We start from the raw sequence: 10,435 nt of genomic DNA on the forward strand, positions 1-10,435 counted from the left end.
ATATTGGGGGCCATCTATTCAAACTACCACAGGCACCAACCTCAGCAATAGGTTGAATCCACTGATGAATTCATAGCTGAATGGAATGTTGAAAGTGGAACCCAACTGCAGAAACGGGGATCATTATGGGCCTGACTTTGAAGGGTCTGTTTTATCCTAGCCCCTTCTCTGTTTTCTGTCTGTCTTCATTGAGCAGTCTCCTCTGACACACACACACACAGACCTTGTACTATGATATTTCTGCCTCCCCTTAGGACCAATGCAATACATCCAGATGACCTTGGATCCAAACCTCAGGGGCCCAAATTAACCTTTTCTCCTTTTAAGTTGTTTTCTCAGGTGCTGTAATTAAAAGCAGCTAACACATGCTCATGCATGGTAGCCAGAATGAACTACTTGCAACTCACCAGACACACTAGCTGTTGGCCAGTGGTTTGAAGCCTTGACTGCACCAATCACTTTGGGCCAATGACTGTGTCCTATAATCCCCATACTGCCTCACAGATTGCCAACCCAGGTCAAAACTAACAACAGTATTTGGCCATTATAAGTAATCTCTCTGGATCACCTGGGAAAACTATGCAATATGGATTTTGGAAGGCCACACCAGTCTTGCAATAGGGCCTGGGCACCTGCATCTTACACATCTGATTCTGGAGCAGGTGGTCTGCATGTCTGTATCCTCTGTTCTCTCTTCCAAGGCACCGGCTCTACAGCTGGGAGGTGTAGTCACTTGGGAGAGTGCATGCCTAGCATGCCCAAGGCCTTGGATTTTATCTCCAGAACTGCTAAAGAAAAGCCTTTGGCTGGGAGTGGTGGTGCACATCTCTAAACCTAACACTCAGAAGGAGCAAGAGATAGGAGGACTGTTGTGTGTTCAAGGCCACTACATAGTGATTTCCAGGTGAGCCTGAGCTAGAGCTAGACCCTACCTCAAAAAACAAAAATAAAAACAAAAACAAACAAACAAAAAGCCTTTGGCTCTGGTACTTAGTATTCTTCAGTCTTGGCAATTCTTCCTCACACCCGACCCTTCCATCTTCCAGATCAGGCTGAGCTTAACTGACACCTTTTATCCAGACATTCTCACCATACTCCCTCAAGTCTTACATGTGACTTTACAGTCATTACCTTGTAATGTCATAGCACCCATACATACTTCCATGTGGTATCCTACCATAGTGTCCTATTAGCATCTCCAACTCTGCTGTGAAGATGTGATTCACGTTGGCATGGCACACAGAGGATACGTAACCATTAAAATTTATACTGGCAAACCTCTGTTGGCTATGAGTGCTAGCCAGCAATTTTTTTCCCCCGTTGAGATAGGGTATGGCTATGTAGCCAAGGATGGCCTTAAAATCTCTATCATCCTGCATTAGCTTTCCAAGCACCTTTTTAGTGTGTGCTCCCAAACTTGACTCCAGTTTTGTTGACAACTTCCATAATTGTAAATAATATCCCACGGTAATTCCCTCCCACCCCATCCCCCACTTTTCCCTTTGAAACTCCATTCTCCATCATATCCCCCCCCCTCAATCAGTCTCTCTTTTATTTTGATGTCATGATCTCTTGATCTTTTCTTCCTATTATGATGATCTTGTATAGGTAGTATCAGGCATTGAGGTCATAATCAGGTCATTTTATGTCTGCAGGAGTTGTAAGGAGTCCTACCCTCCCTTTGGCTCTTACATTCTTTCCGCCACATACTCCACAATGGACACTGAGCCATGGAAGGTGTGATAGAGATATTACAGTGCTGAGCATTCCTCTGTCACTTCTTCTCAGACATTCTTTCCACCACAATGGACCCTGAGCCATGGAAGGTGTGATAGAGATCTTACAGTGCTGAGCATTCCTCTGTCACTTCTTCTCAGCACCATGGTGCCTTCTGAGTCATCCCAAGGTCATTGCTATCTGAAAAAGAGAAGCTTCTCTAACCAAAAGTGAGAGTAGCATTAATATATGGGTATGAACATTAAGAGAAGTGCTTACTGGACAGTTTGGTGAGCATAGTATATACATTTAGCCAGAGAGCAGCAGACGTTACATCCCCAGGGCTCATGACTACCCCTGTTGTAGGTTTTCAGTATCAGAGATGTATTCCCTCCCATGGAGAGGGCCTTCAGTCAAATTAGAGGGCAGTTTGTTTCCCCCACTACTAGGTATCTTCACTGGTGATTTCTCCCTCTCCATTGAACTGCATGCAGCATGGCTTTTTCCAGTTTTCTGTCAGCTGGTCTACATGGAGGTTGTTTTCAGCTCAGCTCCAGCAGGGTTTCTCAATGACCTTGCAGTCCAAGTATGTGGAGTCTTCAGCAAAAGAGTTGCCATCTATTCCTGGTGGGAAACCAAGGGCCGCAACAATGGCCAGTAATGTTTTGAGGGTATCAGGGACCTCCCTGGCCAGTAACTTGCAGAAAGGTATCCCATTCCTGGCACTGAAAATTTTCTAGTAACAATCTATGGCTCCTGAGTGTTCCATTGTCCAAAAAAGTAGGTTTCTATAAGACTCATTTATATCCTTAGACTTTAATTAGCCTTCCCTCCACCTTTCCTTTACTCAATCTCTTCCGCTGACCTCACTCAGTCCTTTTCACCCCCATTAATCTGTTCTTCTACTTTACCATATCTGAAGCATAGTCTTCTAGCTAGTAATCCCCAACACCACCACAGACCCATCTCGACAGCCTCCCGCTCTCCTGGGGCTCTTCCCTATGCCCATCTGTGCACTCTGTGCTTTACTGTTCCCCCCTCAGGTCCAGCAGACACTTCTCTTCCTTCTGGGGCAGTAACACATTCTCACCTCTTCCCTAACCATCCCATGGATCCTCAGTTCTAAGCAGTTGATACACAGATACTAATCTGGAAACTCTGGACACAAACTCCAAACCCACATGCCACTTTGTGCATCTGGCTTCACATGGGCGCTGGGAAATTCAACCTGGATTGTTAGGCTTTGCAAGCAAGTGCCTTAACCACTAAGCCAACTCTCCAGTCCCTAAGTTGGAAAGTTTTACTGGACATGGGTTCCAATCTCCAGCTCTTTGCTGAATGCCTTCAAGGTTACAATCCTTGATGGCCCTCAACGTAGAGTCTCTAACACCTCCCTATCATCTCAGCCTGCATATCTATTGCTTATTACAACTCCATTTCTCTGTGGGAAGCTCCACTTATGATGTGCAGTGCTTGGAAACTAGCACAATCTCCTGGCATGAGATCAGGCTACAACTCAGTGAGAACTGGAACTACAGATGGAGTTGTCTACAGAGTACCACTGAGGCATGGCATGCTTCACACTGCTCCAAGCAAGAACACAAAAAAAGAAGTCAACACTACGCTGAGTGAGTGCTGAATGTTATGCTGAGTGGTGGGCATTGTCTCCAGAGCTGAATCCTCTAGAAGTAAACAGCAAATGAGTGGTCAATTCCTTAGCCTGACCCACAGGCTGCCTGCAAAAAGACTTCCTAGCATAGATAGTTGCTATGCTGCATGCAGCTCCATGGGAAAGACAAGTCATCAGTGGAGATAAACAACAGTGGACACTGCAAGCCTTAAGTTTGGCCAGTCAGGCCAAATGAGCCAATGGGTGCAATAGTGACACATCTGTTATGGAAGAAACCAACTACTCTCGAATTGGACTGGGAGCTCACTCCACAGGAGGGAATACATGCCTAATACTGAAAACCTATGACAGGGAAAGTCATAAGCCCTAGTGGTGCAACACCTGCTGGTGTCTGGCTAAAGACATTTATTATGCTCACCAAACTGCCCAGGTAAGCACTTTTCTTAGTGTTCATACCCATATATCACTGCTACTCCCATTTTTGGTTTCAGAAGCTTCTCTTTTCAGATGGCAATGACCTCTAGGATGACTCAAAATGCACCATAGTTCCTTCTTGTATAAGCACTGTGCTAAAATTATAAAAATTATGATCCTATCATGGTTTTTGTAATAATGCTAGCAGAGTACACACAGGAAGAAGAGTAACTGCACAAGATCCCCAAGACTGGGGTGGACCTCTTTCTTAATGTACAGTGTCCTTTGTCTTAAGATTTGGTGCAATATTGTAAGAAAAAAAATGTACCATAGTGCTAAGAAGTGACAAAGGAATGCTCAGCACTGAAATATCTCTATCACACCTTCCAAGGCTCAGGGTCCATTGTGGAAGAGGTGGCGGGAAGAATGTACCAGCCAGAGGAAGGGTAGGACTCCTTACAATGCACTCTTCCAGATACAAAGTGGCCTGGATATTGACCTCACAGTGCCCAGCACTACCTACACAAGACCAATACAATAGGAGGAAAGAAGATGACATCAAAATAAAAGAAAGAATGATTGAGAGGCAGAGGGGAGATGAAGGAGAGTGGAGTTGTGAAGGACAAAGTGGGGGGGAGGAATTATCATGGTTTCTCGTCTATAATTATGGAAGTTGTCAATAATAAAAATTTACAAATTAAAAAATTACTTCCTAATTTATTACCATCATTAGCTCTTTTCCACAGACCTCTTACTGCAGGTTTGTGCTAAGCATAGTATACATACAAGCTCAAACAATTCTACAGGGACCTCAACTCTCTTTGCCAAAGCCAGGCCTAGAATTCTGGTTCCCAAGACCGGGAGCCCACACTAACCCCTGTACTATCTCCCGTGGGACAAAAGACATGACAAGTAAATCTGCAATCTTCCTCCCTGAGTTAATAGTGAAAATGCAGCCAGTAGTCTGAATCAACACATTTTCTAGCAATAGTGTCCCAGAGCTATGATATTCAAGCAATCATGAACTGCTCTAGAACTGACTTTGACTATACATTTTAATTACAACATATTGTCTCATCTAGTTCTTTAAATAACTTCATGTCAATCCCACTCCCCAATAAAGTCATAAAAAATTCTCTGGAGATCAGAGCTGGAGAGATTGTACAACAGTTAAGGCACTGACTTGCAAACTCTGATGATGGCAGGTTCGATTAAAAGTAGCCATAAAGTGGCACATGCACCTGGAATTCATTTACAGTAGCAGGAGGCCCTGGTGTGCCCATTTTCTCTCTCCCTCCCTCCCTCCCACCTTGTCTCTCTCAAATAAATAAAATGCTTTTATAATTTCATTGTATTTATTTATTTGAGAGAGAGAAAGAGGCAGATAGAGAGCGAGCCACCTCTCCAGCCCAATAATTTTTTTTTTTTTAAAGCTCTGGAAAAGAATGTTTCTTTCATTTTGTACGTGTCCTATAAATAACTAGTACAAAGAGCACTGTACCTGTACCTAATAGTACTAATAATTACAACTATTCAGACTGCTTCCTATATGCTAGACATATCCTAGCCCTTCACACTTAGCTCATTTAATTCCCACAGGAACAATGAGACAGGGGACACTACTACCTGCATCTTATCGTGAGACTTGCTCAGGTTCCCTGACACAATTCCCATGAGGTGGTGGGGTTCAGGGCATCACCTTTCATACTACACAAGCTCTGCCCTCATCAGTAGAACAGTGACAGTGAGGCATAAAGCTGTGCTTACTGCCAGGCATAGGGCTTAGGAGCCGACAGCTTATACTTTCCATCTTCTGGTTCTGAGGGCCTGGGACACCTATATTGATGTCCAAGTGTGAGAAAATGCAAAGGAGAGGAGCTATCTGGGCCCACCCTTCTCAAGGAACTCATGAGCTCTTAAGGGCAACCCTTCCTGCACTTGGACACCATGAAGTGGCCCCAGTCACCCTAGAGAGCTCACGAACTACCCAGTGGACATGTGCCTGAATTCCTGACTCATACACATAGGGTATACAAGGTGTTGGAGTGACAGAAAGAACAGATTCTGTTCAGTCTCTGAAGCTAACTTGTGCTTGTCAGCATTCTATCATTACAGAACTTCCGGAGATAACAAAATTTAAAGAAAAAGGCTCACTTTCATTCAGTTTCAGAGGCTTTGGTTAATGACTGGTTGGCCCACTGGTTTGGGCCTGTAAGGGTGTATCATGATGGGGGCTCTTGATGGAGTAAAACCACTCACTTTATGACCAAGATGTAACAGAGGAAGGGACTACAGTCCCACTACCCTTAAGGGCACACCTCCAGTGATCTGAAGACCATCAACACAACCCCAACTACAGCACACTTTGTGACAAGAAGTCAGTTTTCTGTTGTGAAGACATGGACCACATGTCTGACCTTAAAAATGTCTTCAACTCTGTAGGTGCTTAGTGCTTAATATGCAGCATTTGGATGGACACTATGGACCTCAACTCTTCATCTGTAAAAGTGCAGTGGCCTCTAATAAAGCTAGATAGACCTAAGACTCCTGCTTGTTCTTAAAGTTAACAATCAAAATCAAGAATATAATGGTAGAAAGACTGGCTTTAGGCTAGGGAGATGGCTCAGTGATTAAAAGCACACAAGCCTGGTGACCAAAACCCATATAAAGTTGGATGCAAGTAGTACACATTTCTATAATGCAAATGTGCATACAGCAATGGGAGGTCGGGTCAGGAGAAGCCCAAAGCTCACTGTACTTTGGGTTTATTTGCAGAAGCAAACAAAAGAGACTCTGGGGGTTCCAGAGTAGGCAGTTAATTAGGCAGGACCAGGATGGACCTTAAAGGGAGGGATCTTAAGAAGTGACTCCTTCACCTTGCCTGTGTTAGAGGAGGGATTTAGTGCTTGCTCATCCCATCCAGTTGGATCTCTCTTGAGGACACACCCTGCCCAGGTGTGGGTGGATCTTTTCACTAATCCCAGACAGATGGGCTGGGATACCTGGTGTAGGTGTGCCCAGGGACAGTGGGGTAAATTCTAAAGTATATGGCCCTGGATCTAAGGAGAGTAAGGTGCATCATTCTTGGGTCCTCAGACAGATGGGAAAGGTTTCTCTACCCACATTGGTAGCCATGCCAGGGTGGGAAGAGACATGTTTTATTTTTTTATTACTGTCTTCACTTTTAATCCTTTTTTGGAAGTACACTTTGTGTTTGTTTTTAATGCTTTTTCATAAGATCCGTGTACGTTTAGGTAGCCCAGGGATCCACATGGTGTACCTCGCTTCTCCCCACTTTATCTTCCCTTACCTCCCAGTTTTCTCCCTTCCCCACTCCTTTGTAAGATATGAATAAAATGTAGTCTTTTAAAAATCATTTTCTTGGGCTGGAGAGATGGCTTAGCGGTGAAGCGCTTGCCTGTGAAGCCTAAGGACCCCGGTTCGAGGCTCGGCTCCCCAGGTCCCACGTTAGCCAGATGCACAAGGGGGCGCGCGCGTCTGGAGTTCGTTTGCAGTGGCTGGAAGCCCTGGCGCACCCATTCTCTCCCTCTCCCTCTATCTTTCTTTCTCTCTGTGTCTGTCGCTCTCAAGTAAGTAAATAAAAAATGAACAAAAAAAATTTTTTTTAAATCATTTTCTTGAATCTGGAATTGCCAATTCCTTGCTTAGCTTACAGAAATGAACTTAGGGCTTGAGGTTCCAGAAAGCACCCCAGAACCCAAATTCCCCCATTACAACTCTGTCTCCCACAAGAACCTTCACACATGCACCCTACACAGACACACCATCCACATGCAAAGACATACACAAATCAACAAAAGAAAATATGGCTGTGTGTGAATGGCATCAAACAATGGAAATACAAGGGGGAAAAACACCAAAAGATAAAGTTTGGCTGGTAAGAAAAGAGGCTTCTGAAGGGAACAAAAAGCGAGGTGACATTTTAACCTTCAGAGGAAGCTCCTATGCAAAGGTCCGTTTGGATTCCACCTACTGGCCAATAACTTTATGGGAATTTTTTTTTGTTTTTGTTGCTTGTTTTTTCAAGGTAGGGTTTCACTCTGGCCCAGGCTGACCTGGAATTCACTATGGAGTCTCAGGGTGGCCTGGAACACATGGTGATCCTCCTACCTCTGCCTCCTGAGTGCTGGGATTAAAGACATGCACCACCTCGCCTGGTTTATGGGAGTTTTTAGTGCAGCTGTTAAGTGATTATTTCTCAGGGGCCATACTTCCCACATCTCCTCAGGGGTCTTTGTCCTGTAAGAGTCCGATAATCGCTGAAAAAAGACCCCGGACTCAAATAGTATGTAAAATCAAAGAGTGTTTATTCTGCAGAAACAGCCAGCATGCGGGGGTCAACCATTCATACAAAATGGCAACCCTGAGAGGAGCACGCAGGCCCCTTTTAAGCACAGCTAGGGGAATTTCAGGAGGGTTAGGTCATCTTCTAATGTGATTGGTTAAACAAGCAGCAGTTACATTTGTACCCTTTGGCTGTGGCCCAGATTTTATCATCCTTGGACATGCTTAGACATGTTTTAGAGACTTTTCAGGAACTGACTCAGCCCTGGAGCCCGCTATCTCGGGCAAGTCCTTTTTTTTTTTTGGTCATAATCAAGAGGTATTGCAGGAATGGACTCAGGCCCCTGGGTGGCTATCTTCCCCAGGGTCACTGTTGATTAATAGCCCCTTGTTCATGGTTTTTCCCAGAAGTCTTGCCTGCCTCTCCAGGAAACTGAAACTTAGGCCTGGCTGTAAAATGGAGCAAATGTGATCCTCTCAGTCCATTGTACTTTTCAACTGGCAACTCCTAAACCCTCACCCTCCCTCTACATGAAGAGAAGCACTAGCCTTAAGCAAACAAATCTTGCATCCAGTCTTACCTTGGAACTCCTTTGACATTAGGAAGGCCGCTACAGTTAAGCAGATGTGCTAAGGCCAATATATACAAGACACTGTGGTGAGGCTGGAATGCTGGCAAAATGAACAAGCTGTTGTCTGACAGCTGTGCCTCAGGTTTTCATCATTCACCTTAACTTTAGAGTACCCACTACTTTCCAGGTAATGGTAACCAACTCAAAGATGGTCAGCCCTGCCTTCAAAACCATCATTCTAGTGAAACAATGTATCAGCATTATTAAATAGAAGAAAAAGATTAATGGGGGGGGAGGACTTGGTCTGGGGAAACCTTTTTGAAGGATGAGACATAAGTGCTGAAACCTGTAACTCATATTGGCCAGAGAACAAATGAATGAAGAGGCCTTACCCTTCTTGAGCATTTTGAAGAGTGAATGAAAATGTGAACAGACAGACAAGGGGGAATTTCCAGTATGTATCCTGCTCTTTTCCTCTTGGCCATTCTGTTGCTCCTTGGAAAATGTTTCCCTCCTAGCCCTGTTATTTTGCATATTTGTGTTTCCAGCACCTCAGAATGTGTCTATAAGGAGGTAATCTGGTCAAAACTAAGGCCACTAGGGTATGCCCTGCTCCAATGTGACTCATGTCCTTATAATTAGAGATCTGGGGCTGGGGAGATGAGTCACTGTTACAGTGCTTGTCATGGAGTACCTAAGGTATGACCTCCAGCACACACATAAAATGTTAAGCATGGTGAGGTGTCTTGTGATCCTGGTGCTTGAGGAGATGGAGACTGTAGGATCCTGGGGGTTGCTGGCTAGCTTGGTCCCCATGTTCAGTGTGAGACCTTATCTCATAAAAATAAAGTGGAGAAGCAATTAAATACACCCGATGTTGTGCTCTGGCCGACACATGCATATGCACATATGTGCATGCACCCACATGCTCTTACCCCCATACACGGTCAAGAAGAACTGGATACAAACAGAAATGCCAGATTTAAGAGCATGGAGGCAAGATCATATGAGGATACAGGAAGAGGGTTAATCTGAAGCCAGCTTGCTCAGAAGCAAGCAACCCTGATCACACCTCCACCTTGGACTTCTATCTGGCAAAACTGTGATAAAATATATTGCTGTCTACACAATCTGATTTACTGTGTACAGCTATGGCAGCCAAAGCAACCAGATTTGCTGTCCCAAACCCACCAACATACCTTCACCAACTCACACAAGGTCCTGAGGCAGCTGTAATACCATTTGACATATGTGAAAGGGAGGTCCAGGAAGGTCAAAGCCGAGGCCCAGCGAGGTTAGGAAGATGAACTTATTAGCACCACGCTATACCTCGGTGCGACCCAGGGAACAGGAACCAAGCGATCAGCACCCGGGGTAAGAGGGCAGGGAGGACCAGGTGTGGAGTAGCAGGCTGGGGAGCTGCCCGGGAAAGGAGGCTCAGCTCCCAAGCTCGGAACCCGGCTCTTTGCATCTCCAAGTGCCCAGGTTCCTGGCCAGAGCAGAAGCACGCCAGCCCCGTCCGCCCGCGACGCCGAGGTGATAGCGGGTCCCCGCGTGCGCTCCAGCCCAGGCGCTCAGGATGCCGGCCCTCGTCGGGGCCGCACCAGCCCTGCCCGAGAGCGCGCGAGGCCGTCCTCCCGGGCTGAGAGCCACCTTACCCTCCGAGGCCACCCCCTGCCCTGCCGCGCCTCGTCGCTCCGCGCCCCACGTCGGGCCCTCAGCGAAGACCGCCCGGCTCCAACCGCTGCGGAACCGTCCCGACAACGCCCCTCCGAGTCTTACCGGCTTCCGGCGTCGT

The 10,435-nt window shown here is 45.8% G+C and overlaps 1 protein-coding gene and 1 non-coding gene across 3 annotated transcripts in view; one reads left to right on the forward strand and one right to left on the reverse strand.

Annotated features, from left to right (window-relative positions):
* Positions 1-10,373, reverse strand: part of Zbtb49 (zinc finger and BTB domain containing 49) — a 34,301-nt gene extending 23,928 nt beyond the window's left edge. Inside the window, exon 1 of one of the 2 annotated variants that reach the window (XM_045134359.1) lies at positions 10,296-10,373. The gene's annotated coding sequence lies outside the window, so the exon portion shown is untranslated. Of the gene's footprint in view, positions 1-9,836; positions 10,231-10,295 lie in introns of those variants that run through there. The other variant, XM_004669828.2, reaches the window with a different exon arrangement.
* LOC123454982 lies at positions 3,894-4,071 on the forward strand. The gene has a single exon (XR_006633618.1). It is a non-coding gene; the product is annotated as a small nucleolar RNA SNORA81 (small nucleolar RNA).
* Positions 10,374-10,435: the final 62 nt, after the last annotated feature.

The sequence above is a fragment of the Jaculus jaculus genome, chromosome 14, assembly GCF_020740685.1.
Source record: "Jaculus jaculus isolate mJacJac1 chromosome 14, mJacJac1.mat.Y.cur, whole genome shotgun sequence".
Taxonomy (NCBI): Eukaryota; Metazoa; Chordata; class Mammalia; order Rodentia; family Dipodidae; genus Jaculus; species Jaculus jaculus.